General features: G+C 38.6%; 1 long non-coding RNA gene across 2 annotated transcripts in view; it reads left to right on the forward strand.

The window, feature by feature from the left end:
• Positions 1-1,427: 1,427 nt before the first annotated feature.
• LOC133267343 (uncharacterized) overlaps positions 1,428-13,547 on the forward strand; it is a 32,574-nt gene continuing 20,454 nt past the window's right edge. Inside the window, exons 1-2 of one of the 2 annotated variants that reach the window (XR_009742751.1) lie at positions 1,428-1,659; positions 1,788-1,886. This is a non-coding gene — a long non-coding RNA (uncharacterized LOC133267343). Of the gene's footprint in view, positions 1,660-1,718; positions 1,887-13,547 lie in introns of those variants that run through there. The other variant, XR_009742750.1, reaches the window with a different exon arrangement.

Here is a 13,547-nt window from a genome sequence, read left to right on the forward strand (position 1 = left end):
GTACAGGTTTTAAATATATGGTTTGGGGGCACATAGCACAGAATTGTTGTGTAAACAGTTACAGCTCTAGATAACACTTCTATAAGGGAAAAATAATTTGCAAATGCAAGAACAGATATCTGTCATGTAGATAATTTCTAACATCGGGAATCTTAAGTGTTTAAGAGAGTATATTTTGTATTTTTTCTTCATCTCTTTAGTTTTTTTGGGTTTGTTTTTTGGGGGTTTGGTTTTGTTTTGTTTTTTATTATTATTTAAGTGAACCAGGCCTGTTTACTTTTATAGTCTCTACGCAGCAAGGCTCCATTATACAAAAGTTGTGGGTTTTTTCCCCTGCCTTCAGGTCACTTGTTAATGAGCTGAGCACTGGGAGAGGATGGAATTGATTACAATGGGATACGGGCAGAGACATTGCCTTTAAATTTCCATAGAATTAGAAGAATGAACAAGAGAAAGAAGTCATGTTTGTCAGCAGTCCATGGAGATGCTTTTCTGTGGAGGTTGATGAGAGCACCTTACAATCGGTTGGATAAAATTTGGGTGCCAGTTAGAGGAGTTCTGGGACCCACCTCAACCCCACCTTGTGTAGTCTCTGACCTCCTTAACCTCCGCAGGGCTTCTTTTATGAGAGTTCCCAGCCAGATGGTCGAGTCATCAAACCTTTATGAGCACAAACTCCTTTTACCACTTCACAGCTTCTTCCAGCCTAAAAGCAGGGAGGGTAGACGTGTGAGGGAAAGAAGCTAAAAGGTGTTAAGGATAAAAACAAGACATAGGGGTACCTTCTTTCTGGGTTGGTAACTTAGTGTGATGTCTGTGGTTTTGGCACTCCCTGCCTGTGTTGATGTTATTATGAATGTGTTTACATCTTCCAGTACAAAACACTTAAATGGAAAAGCACAGAATTATTTCCTACCATACACGTTCATTTTATTACACTGCTAAATGAGCATTTAGATTTTTTTTTTTTTTTCAATTTCTTCAGTTTCTGATTGTTTAGGACATTTTAAATCCATTTGGTTTTGGTGGGTTTATACTGCTAACAATCACTGCTCTGGTTTCAGAGGAGTGATCTGTAGTGGCAGAAAATGTTACCTACCTTCATTGGCAATAGGTGACTTAAATTACATGAGGCCTAAGCCCAGCAAAGTGACCTTGTTAACTTTATGAGAACTATACTCTGGTTTCCACCTGCATGCAAGGGAAAAAACCTCACTTATGAGGAAGTCAATTTCCAAGCACTTCTCCAAGAGGAAAGTTAACTCAGTCACCGATTCCTGGATTTAAGGGTTACACTTTTCCAATTAGAGAACACACACAGAACAGCAAAACGTGTAAAACTGCAACATTGCCAAGACATGCTATAACCATCCTTTGATGCACAGAGCTAATTTTAGAACCTTTGAAATCAATTCTTATCAGTAGCAGGTAAAGTCAAAAATAGAAGACCCATGAATCTGGGTGAGGTCAGACTCCTTTACAGGTTCAGGTTGATTGGTTTGCAATAAAACCACTGAGATCTGCCAGTTTTTAATGAGCTTTTCTCTGAAGAGGTGAACTTGTATTTTCACTGGGGGTTACTCTTGAGGGTATGTTTCACATGCCTGTCCTAAACATTCCCTCTAGACCTTGCTGCTTTCCCACATTAAAAATCATCAGGTGAGTTGGTGGGTTTTCACCAAGGTATGATATATTATATCAGACCTTCCACCAAGCCTGCCTTAGTGAGAGAAGGGTAACACTCCCTGGATGTTGCTCATTTTATGTTCATTTGATTTCACTTGCAGATGATGCAGCCATAATAAATAATTCTAGCAAAGGATCTACCCTCTAGTTGTGAAAATGGATCTTGACTCAGAGGCCAGTGAATTTCTTTTGAGGAGAAGGTAAGTAGGATGTACTGTAGAAATTTACTCTGCCACTTTGCTGTACGAATAGTAGGCACCTAGATGCGACTGAAAAATGTTTAACAAACAATAGGAAATCACCCTAAACACAGATGAGATGTACTTTGTAGAAGCGTTGTTTCCAGACACTAATACTAGCTGTACAGTTTTGGTTCAGCTTTGGTTATTGTTCTTTTTAGATTTGACGATGTGCAGGTGCTGTATGTTTAAATACCTTTTATCTGCTGTTACAGGAGAAGAAATAAAGGGTCTGTTTTTTGGTCTTTCCACAATACCACTAGGTTTACATAGAGTTGCCCTAGGAAAATTCAGTGTTACACTGACAACTTTAGTCTTCTCACCTTCTTGCAGATTGTTTTATGGAGTTTCTATGAGGATAAATTTTTAATCTGAAACTTGTTTAATACATAGCAAATACATATTTGCTAACAGGCTTGCCAAGAAGAAGTACAAATCTAGCACAATTAGTATTGATTTTTAAACTGTAAGCATCTCATTAGAGAATGTATTTTGCAGTACTATCTAAACTCTAGGCTGTGTCCTGGAAGATGCTAAGAAATCAAAGACAATATAATTAAAGTAAATGGCTTTAAGAACTATAAAGTTCATGTGGAAACAGTATTTTTAATATAGATTTATTAGACACCTGGATTAAGTTAATGTGTTTGAAAGTTGCATAAATGTTTGTAGAATATCAACATGCCCATGCTATCATTGTAGATGGTTGGCATTGGATACCTACTTTCATCTTTTCTTGAGAAATCACCCTCACTTGTGCACTGTCCTTCACAACATGTTTTCTGTTGGTGATTTGTTGTTTTTTTTAAAGAGGAAAGTAACTCCCCAGACACATAGAATGCTTTCTTTTTTTTCTTTTTTTTTAAAAAAAAAACAACATTAAGCATGGGACTAGCAGAACCTAAGAAATTCAGAGTTAAGTCTAAAACTCTGTCCTTAACTCACCCCGCTGTGCTTAGGTATTATAGCACATATGGTATGAACCCCCCACTGCTCTGAGGCCCCCTGATTAAGTGCTGCAATACTGTACCTAGACACAATGTGGTGACTTAAGGAGAGAATTTTAGCTTTAACCTGAATGTCCTGGTTCATGTGAGACTGTTAATGTTATTAGAACATAAAGTGGGTGGTTTAATACCTTATATATGGTGCTTAAAGTCAGCAGCAGCTGCCAGGGACTGGGTTCCTGCACTGGTTTTTGCTAGGGGGAGGGGAAATCAGTTGTTTTCCTTGCAGTAAAAATAGAGCACGAGACCTCTTTTTAAATTAAAAGAAAGTTTTATTCACTGTAGATGAGCTACAAGAAAGTAGTGTAATCAGCAAAACAAAACAAACTTGGGAGGGTAAAGCTGGATCCTTTGAGAGTCTGAGCAGACGCCAGTTTTGCTATAGTGAACAAAGCTCATTCTTTGATCTTTGTGTTTCTTCTCAAGGCTGCTTGTCTGGTAACATCTTAAGAGATATTCCTAGCATTTGGCAAAATCCTGGGGTCCTGACTTCAGACATTTTAAGGATGCTACTTGTGAATATAACAGCAGATTGGACAAAGAAATAGGCTACACAAAAAAACAAGTAAAGCTGTAGGGATTTAGCCACAAAGTTATCAATAACATGGTTTCTAAGTCCGAAATGTTTACTTGTGTAAACCAAGACATTGTTTCACAAGTAGGCTAATTTAACTGACTATTCTCAAAAGAATATGCTACTCAGTGCTAGATTATTACCAGCAAATTTCACTAACTGAAGATTTGTAAATAGAGTTGGAAGAATTTTCCATAATAAGAGAGCAAACATCAGAGCCTGCTCCCTGCTTGGTAAATGAGAGATTCAGATGTGAATAATTCAAGTAGATAAAGATTCAAATGTGAAATTTCTGTCTTATTGATCGGAGGTGATTCCTAAAATTGGGCTGTCAGAAGTGTTCAGCTGTCCAGAACACTTCTGGCTCCCCATTAAGACATGCTAACATATATGTAAGCTGCATCCCAGAAACACAAAGAAAGGGTTTGCTAGGACTCTTCTTCCTTAGTCTGGATATACACATCTTTTCTACATCTTTGTAGGGTGCAGAGGAACGAAACACCCTGGCAGTCGGTTGTTGCTTTGGCGTAAAAGACTAGGAGACATCAGCTTAAAGCAAACAGGTCTCCGAGCATTTCAGCATGTGGTGACTCTGTCCTGAAGCCCTTGTTTAGAATTAACTCTGGGAGTGTTTGTGTATACACAATTTTTGTCTCGTGTTACCTCTCCCAAGTGCAAGTTCAGGATGTTCACTGATACTTCACTGGAAAAAAAAGCCCCTGTTGATAGGGGCTCGCTTGCTGGCTGGGGTGTGGGGAAATGTAGAAATTCAAACTATTTCACTTCCAGTCTTTCACTCCTTCCATGGGGATCTAGAGATAGCTCCAGGTTAAAGAGGTACACTTCACACACACCCTCAGCAGAAAGTTTTCACTTCTGCTGCCTTGACGTGTGCCTCCCCATATTTACGTGGTGAGTATGTTTTCCTGATGAGGTTTTCTGGAAAGTGCAGCGATCCCTGCAGGAGTCTGCACTCACGCTTCTGAAGGGCTCTGAATCTGTTTGAGTGGGGCAGAAGGTCTTTACCATGTGTGAGAAAGCAATGTTTGCTGAAAAAAACTTGAGGATCCTAGGTAACTGAAAGCAATTGGGAAAGTATATTTACGTTCTTCATGTTAAAAAGGTGTTTAAATGGATATTGGTAAAAAAATAGAGATTTGTGAGTCACAGAAACATGCTGTAACAGTAACACGTGCACACCGAGAGTGTCTGGAGAAAGCAAACAGAGTAAGTTTTGTTGAGTTTTGTAGATTACGCTTAGAAATGCAAAATAGAAACATTGAAATAATACACGTGAGCGAAGAAGATTACGTTGTTCATTGTCTTTGGGAAATACCTGCAGAAAACAAGAAGTTAAAAGAGGGGTGGGGTGGGGGGTGGAGCTGAAACAGTTTGAGTTGCATCTTTGGGGCTTTAGTAGGCTTCTGGCTCAACAGTTTACGCCAGCCTGGCCTGGATCCTTCACACCAGGATAAATTTCATGTTACGAAGATGAATGGCAATGAAGAGCTATGTAATTATTAGTTTTGCTGCGAGCCGATCAATCATCTGGGATGAACTGCTTGCAGAGGTCACGCATGACCTTTCGGCAGGAGCGTCACTGGCACAGCGACCGCAGTTTGCTGGCAGCAGCCGTCCCCCGCTGGCTGCATTATCACAGGCCTGGCAGCGCTAAAAGGCGGGCCCGCATTCCTTGTCACTGGGACTCTTATAATTATGACAAATGACTAAATGTGTTATTTTCAGCAAAGCGATGGCAGTCAAAAGGGGTACTTAGGGTTTGTAAGAGGTGATGGCTGGCGTGGCTTTGAAGGCTTTTCCTTTTCTTGACTTAGGCCAGACTGAATCATACATGGCCACCCCACTGGTAGCTGAGCAGCGTGTGAAACCCATTTCACACGTCTGCACTGCCTTACAGCTGCGATGCCCTCTTTTCATCCCCAACAAAACCAGAGCCGGTGGCTGCTGCCTCTTCAAAACAGGAGCAGTTTGGTGGGGGAAACTTTGCTGGCTTTGTTTTAATCGGGATGAATGGGAAATCCCAAACACTGAAGTGTATTTTACTGGAGTCTGGGATGGGGAGGGGGGGGGGGGGTTGCTGAATGAACAAAGTCCAATAGGAAATGCAGCCCCAATGGTATTTCTGACAGCAGAGCAAGCTTCTCCATCCATAAAGACAATGGGCATGGGAGTTGTAAAATATATACAGAAAAAAAAAGTGCTTTTCTGGAAAGTCATTTGAAAAAAAGAAACATCAGCAGCGTGTTTAGGACCTGAATCTTGCAATTTCCCCTTGCATCACTGAAAATACCAAAACTGAACATTCCAGAGAGAATCTAAAAACTTCTCTAATTAAAAATTTTTAAAATGAGATAAATATTGCTAAAATATATTACTGTGTGAATGAATAGTAGAGGGTGGAGGAAGGATTGTAAATGCAGAGTTCGTACCATAGAAAATAAGGACTAAAACAGCTCTTAAACTGGTGCTTGCCTGCCTTAAACCAATGCAACAGTCTTGCTTTTGATATTTGCAGATATGACTCATGTTTCATTCCCTTATCTAAAATGATACACATGCATGCAAAACCTGACATAATTCTGATTTACAGAGCCTGAAGTGGAAACACTTGATGCTTCTTTAAACAGCAGAAAAACTATTTTCTGATGGGTTTTTTTTTAAGTTTTGTTTTTAAACTTTTTTCAGGGACATGCTGTATTTTCTCCATTAACAAATAGTATCAGGCAACAGAAGTATCATGAGTGAATCTGCCCCCTCACAATTTACTTTGTCTTCACTAGAGGTTGTGTAATTTGGATGGCATGACTTGGACAAGAGTAAATACTTTTGGGCTTTTCAGCTCTCAGCAGATCAATGAAATATCTAGTAAAAAAAATTAGCCTGGTGGACAGTCCCTGATTCCTGGAAGATTTGTCCAAGCAACAGAGCACCAGATAACCAAATGACATGTCATGCAGCACAGCTAATGCCCAGCAAGACAATCCACTTCCCTGACATGCAGTACCTGTCTTATCACACTTTGGATTATCTCTTTTTCATGGTTTTTCCTGGCTCACCTGAAGTAGAGCAGCTGAGCAGCTGGCATTCTCTGTGCCCTGCACAGCAGTGGCACAGGTACAGCTTTGCCTCACATTGCACAGATGTTGGATTCCTATTACTCCAGTCAGCCGGGAGCAGAGGAGCTGCTGAGGACCCATGGCAGAAGTGACAGGAAAAAAGGGCTATTTACCCTTTTTCCTACCCCCTGCCTTTGCCTCCTTTCTATTTGATTATGTGCCCATTTGCAAAGCTGGGCCCCCAGGCGGAGGGCTTGAATTACAAACAGCTTGACAGTGACACTAATTTCATACGCCTGCCACCTCATCCTGTGCATGTAAGGTCACCTGTTACATCTAGCAGTTATGATGAAATATCTTTTCCATAGCTTATTCAACTTGTGAGGCATCGCTCAGTAATGGGTCTGGACTGGCTCAGCAAAGTCTTAGCCATCTTATTCCAAAAGGTAAAACAGGGCCTGGTCAATTACTTGTTTGTGGCAGATTTCAGATTAATTCAGTGGAAATGCAGATTGCATTTAATATTCTTTATTCCTAAATTTAGTGTTCTGTGAACACCTTAGGTTGTTATCTTGCTTTTGTTTCACAAGGAGTATCAGAACATGAGAGCTTGATGACAAAAGAAGTAAATACTTGCACTGAGAAACTTTTTTATAACCTACTATTTTCATATTTTTCATACTTTTTGTACTCTACATTTTCATTAATCATGCTGAATCGTATGGACTACAGAAATCACACTCTTACAAACTTACTTCAACATTTATATTACCATGGTTGTATTATTGCTGCTACAGCTTACTCTTCCCTTCACTCAGATCCTAACCAACACACTTCTCCAAAACAATGGAAACAAAAACAGCTAATGAAATCATTGTAGCCTTTAAATAAATAACTTACTTTTGGTGATGGGCTATTCAACAGGCTTATAACTAATTTATAGACAAAAAATTTTTGGAAGCCTAAGATTTCCCTACTTCTCTCTCTCTAAAACAAACCACCAGAATGAAGTCAACAACAAACAACCCTCAATAGTGACAAAAAATGGGGTTTATTGCATGTGCTGTGACTGGTGGGAGCTGTATATGGATGAACCTGTCCCTGCTAGTACAATCACTTTGCTTGCAGAACAGATTAGATCCGTGCAATCTGGCCATCGGGAAGGGTCCCTATCCCACAGCTGTTCCCAAGCTACATTTCAGAGGGGTTTAAGTCCATGCTAGATAGCCTGGGCCAAAAGCTTGCAGGCTGTGGTAAGAAAGGATTAATATCTGTGTCTGATAGCTGAGAGTCTTCCCTGTCATATTTTAATTTACTAAGGTAAGACAAGACTCGTGTGTCAAGGCCTCTTGGCAATCTCACAGGTAGACATTCACCTCTCTGATGATAGTTGCCATTTTGTTCCCCAAAGCCACTCCTGAACTCAGGGTAGAACATAGGCACCCGGTCGTCACACTGTTATGGTGTCTATGGACTTACAGACTGTGTCTGCATGTTGACAATAAAGAAAAATCTAGACCCAAACTCAAAGACTTAAAAAAACCACAAAACAACAAAAAAACAGATCTCTGACCATGATGTTTTCTTATTTATGGGTTGATCCCCACAGCAATTGAGGAAGCTAAGTTGGCAGCTCTGTGGCTTTAATGTCTTCTGATTTTCCATCTGCACATTATTATTTCTTATTTTTGTTTAATGGGATATCTGCTTTAATTCTGTGTTTTTTTCTGATAATGGCATTTTCAAGGAAAACAGTCATTTTTTCTTTTCTTCTGGTTTCCTTCAAAAAAAGCCCCACAAATGTGACAGTCACCCAGAATATAGCAACTTAATTTCATAAGGAAATAGTTTTTCAAAGTTCCTCTAAGATCTGGTGCTTGAATATTCCCATTCTGTTTATATTTTACCTTTTCATAGATTTCATTTCTAAGTTATGCATTCATTGTGCCATGTTTTCATTTCTTAATTCTAAGAATTTAAACCCTTTTTTAATTTCATTCTTAAATGTAATAAAATAATTAGAGAAAGACAGACACTTTAAAGCAGTTTTTTAACCTCCAGAAATTCTTGGAAATATCCTGTTCTCTGCTTGTGTTAAAGCCCAATCCCTAATTTCAGCATGCTCACAGTAAATAGAAAGCCTATTAAGTAAATGACAGAGAGTTTTTGAGGGTTTTTTTCTTTTGCCAGAGTTTACAGCTGTAGCGAACAGTTTGATGCAGCTCTAATTTCTAATTATGACATACTGGGAGTGGAGGAGGTTGTCAGTTTTGCTTGTTCCTTGGTGAGAGACAGAATGATTTTATACTTTGCCAACCAATTTATCCTCCTCTATTGAAAAGCTAAGAATAATCACTGCATATTAATTGATAAACAGATGTGATCAGCATTTCAGAATTGCCACTAGCTTGTCATCAACATGACCAATCAAAAGCCCAAGAAAATAAATACTAACCCAGTTCAAGATATGTGTACAGCAATGCTTTTAATTTGGGGCAATGATCTCAATGCAGTTTATTATAATCTGTTTCTGTTATGGGCAAGTTGCTTAGGATAAATGTGTCTCTTTCTGTCTGCAGCTTCTACCAAAGCAGTTATTACAAAGACAAAACGAGGCAGGGAGATTGGATGTGTGGAATACCTTAAACGAAAAATGAAATTGCTAATGTGTTTTGAGGGCATTTCTTAATTCAGAAGAAGTGATCCAAATGTTAGAAGAGAGATGCTGCAGCAAGAACAGTTTTGTTTGCTAATGCAAACAGATGTGAGGATAAACTATTGAAACTAACAAGTGTATTTAATTCACTTCAAACATTGAGGGCTAAAGGCTGAAACCATATAAAGAGGACTCTTGAAGTGGACCAGCTGCCCAGGCCTTTTAAGTAGTCTGTACCAGCATCTTCCCCCATTTGTCCTGCTGATTATTGCTTGATTGATGAGCTGGTGTGTGCAAAGTGACCACCTGAAAGTTCTGCAGGCTTTAAGAGCTTGGTCAGTGTGTATTTGACCCTTAGAGGCCATGGATCAAATATCAGGGTTATATGCATTTCAATAACTTTGTTTTGATACTTGAAGGGGAAAAAAATTATTCACACTAGGGGGAACGAAGGAGATTAAATATTTATGCTTGAGAGCATCTCTGAAAGGATCTCAAGTGACTGCTGTCACCAGCCTCCTGGTCAACTTTTCTTAGCTTGAGCCCCTTCGTCTTTTCATCTCAGAAGGGTAAAATATATATTATTGTGAAGAAGAATAGCAGAAAAGCTTTTGTAGCAGACTGTGAAGGGATTTTCAGTGAGTGGCCCCTTCTGAGGGAGGAATGGGGGTTTCCTGAGAAATGGGTATTCCACACTGTCACCTGACTCAACAGGGCTCCAAGATGGCCAATAATTAATCAGAACAGGGCAAATGTTTCATTTTCTGCAACTTCACACAGCAGAATAAATAAAAGAAGTCTATTAGTTCCCCCCTCCTCCCAGTCTGAAAATAAAACTTAAGGGAGGAAATTGGGAAATTTTGAAGCAATTCTGATGTGATTAACACTTTCCCCACCAAAAAAAATAAAAACAAACAAAAAAAAAGATCTGTTTCCTGTTGTGATATAGAAAAGATTAAAAAAGGGAAAAAAGGGGCCATATGTGAATATCACATTCTTTTTGAAATGAATAATATCTCACCTGCATATTTCAGAACACTGTTCATGAAATTCACATAATCTGTATTTGCTGATTACCCACATAAATACTTGGCTTGTATGCTAAGAAAATGCCATGTACTTAGGAAAATCCCTAAATTTATTGATCTATTTTTCAAAGTGTAGTGTTTGAAGATGATCTCTTAGATCCCAGTCAATGAAAACACATGCTTATACAAAAATGCATTTCAGTTACAGCATAAGTTTCACTCTAATTTTGCAGAGACTTTTCTTCTGACAGCGCATCTTCTGGCTAAGAGTAAACCGTATTGTTGCATAAAACATGTAACCTATACTTTGATACGCATTTTAATATGGTGCGTGGGGATGCAAAACCAATTTACTCTATAGAGATTGTTTGTATGTTGATGTTTAACCCACATATACACACACAGAATTGAGAGAGATAATTAGCACAAATGTGGCATGCACAGCTCCTTTCTTGCCCCTCATTACCTTCCCTCACCCTGCCAAAAATCCCAGGCCCTCAGCAAGCCGGAACAAGGACAAGATTCCTGTGTAACAGCCTTATTCTGGGAAGAAAGCTAATGTCATTGGTTACTTGTGGAAAGAAAAGTAACAGGGTGGTTGAGTTTCATCCCTGTCTACTTTGACTTGAGCACTGTATATTTCTGTACTGAGTGTGCCAGCTGGCTGTGAAGGGTGATCCATCGTATTCAGCGCATGCAGAAGTAGCGTCTGTGCCAGTAATTAACCTGATACTGATTTAGAGAACTGCTAGCAATTTGAGTTGATGGAAGATTCAAAGGCCCACTTGCATCACAAGGATTATAGATATTTTATTAGTTAACCATCCTTGTTTAAAATCTGTGTGGAATAGCCTGAATTTGTTTTCCAGACCTTAAGTCATTTTTATGACTCTTTTCTGAACCCTTTCAAATTGATCAGCCTACTTTTGAAGTGGATTTAGCAGAATATGCTGGTAATGGCCTGCCAAAACATAAGTAATGTCCCTTGCCTACTTGTGTTTAAAGCCTACCTTTGTCCACCTCTCCTTTCTCAGTATTTTACATTAAGGATTTGCATTTACTCTAGGAATCATGCAGCTGAACAGAGAATATTTCTGTTCTCTAATATGACCTCCAGATCTTTTCCAGTATTTTGTCTTTTCTTCCAGGTTTACTTTTTAAAAATCTGATAAGATTATCTTGTTCCCAAGTGTGCCAAAATTTACTGGTGTGTTAGTAGCTCCTTAGACAATTCTTATAAGGCTTTTGGATTAAATTTGCGTAGAAACTCAAACTTTAAAATATTTACTTCTAGTTAGAACTCATTAACAAATGTAGAAAATGGAAAAGAGAAAATATTGTCTTTGTTTATTAGATATTATGCTATCACTACTTTTTAAAAAAACAGAAGCATACACATTTGTAATGTAGAATTCTGCCTTTTCTGCACTCATATTGGGAAACTTCCCATCACTTTCTATAAGTGTATTCCATTGTTGTACCCTACATAATGCATAAATGCTGTACTGCCATTACTGTTTGACTCCCTCACTTTCTTTCCTGCATTTCTAGTATATTTTAAAATGTTACTTTCTCACCTTTTCTTTGATGGAATAATTTTAAATGAAGCAGATTTGCTGCATGATTACACTACTGTGCAGTTTGAAGAGTATTGCATAATTAAGCAATTACTAGTTATACAACCATTACATATCTGTGTTTCCTTTCCCATTCTATTTTACTTAAAGCTGCTTTCAGCGTCAGCAAGTGTCCCTTTTGAAGTACCACATGTACTTCTAGTTTACAGTTGTACTTACATCCACATATACTGTGGGACAGCAATAGATTTTTTGTGTAGATCACTACTGACTATTTCTTTAATATATGCTCTCCTTGGCCTTCAGGAGTTATTTTCCTTGGCTTCTTAATTTATGATGAATCAGCTTACATTAAATCATGACCTTGCTTGACATGATGCATCATAAATGTTGAACTCTTTTAATGAGTGTGTTTGTGGTATGGTCAATTTGGATAATCCATCTTGAACTGAAAAGTAATGAGCACAGAATGAATTCTTGAGACTATTTAACATTTAAATGTGTTGCAAAAAGGTGCCAATATGTTTTGACATATAAAAACCTAACACAGTATTCCAAGTCAGGGTATTACTTTATGGAAAATGTAGTAAATTCACATATAAGTGTCCCAAGAATATGCAGTGTTACAAAGCAGGTAACTTCTGCTGCCATAAAATTCTGAGTGTAGTTACTGAGATGGATGACATTTTATTGTTCTTGTAATGAAGTCTAATATAACAGATTGAGTTTGAATTAGACTTTGTATTTGTGAACATCTATGTTCAAAAAAAAGTGATACTGTCTTTAGGTAGTCATTGGCCAAAGGCCCAAACCATATGATGGTTTGCAAAGAAAGCTTATGTTTGATGCATTGAGCTGCAAGCCGTTGACTCAATACAGACCACTAGGGCATTCACATGGGTTTTCTCATTTTTATGGTCTGAGTTCAGTCCGAGCCTGTAATGTCAACAAATGCTGACTATTTCAAGCATCTATGGTATCTTCAGTTTAATTATGAATTATGTTAGGTAGATAATATTTTTTTCTAGAGCAATATATGCCACCAGACAACTTACCCTTATAAGGAGAGAAAACAGCTTCACATTGTTACTGCTCCACCTCAGGGCAAGGAGGGACACTAACCTGAACTGTTCCAATCAGTGCAAGCGCCCTTTTCTGTCACAGTCGATGTATTTTGTCTTTAAAACCTGCATGCAGAAGGCTACAGCTAGAAACATTCAAATGGTGAATCTTTTATTATTTTCTCCGGTGATCTAAATCCACCCTTTCTACAAAACTACTGCTTCTGACATATGCCCTCATTGGAGGACCACTCTTCCCTTTTTCCTGCACGAGTATGCCTTATGCCAAGTTACATAGCATTTCTCCCGCGGCAATGATGATTTAAGCATTCTCTATCTAATCAGTCCTATAACTGTGTCAGCACAATTGTTGGCTCAATCCTTGACCAACTTACAATCTACAGAAGAGGAAATCATCTCTTTGGGCAAATGTATTCCCTCAGCTACTGTGCCATGTAACAGAGCAGTGAGCTAGTGGGCAGAAATGAGAATATGGTAGCACCGGTGACTGCAGGCTTCTTAAATAGAGCTATGCAGTATTGCAACCAACCATGTAACCTTAGCCTGAATAAACATGGAGGCCTATGGAAAAGGTGCTACATAACCTGCATGAAATAGCATTCTGAAAAATTCTTCAAGTAT

The sequence above is a fragment of the Pezoporus flaviventris genome, unplaced genomic scaffold (genome assembly GCF_033815535.1).
Source record: "Pezoporus flaviventris isolate CSIRO_AGI_PZ_B2104156 unplaced genomic scaffold, CSIRO_AGI_Pfla_v1 ptg000007l, whole genome shotgun sequence".
Taxonomy (NCBI): domain Eukaryota; kingdom Metazoa; phylum Chordata; class Aves; order Psittaciformes; family Psittacidae; genus Pezoporus; species Pezoporus flaviventris.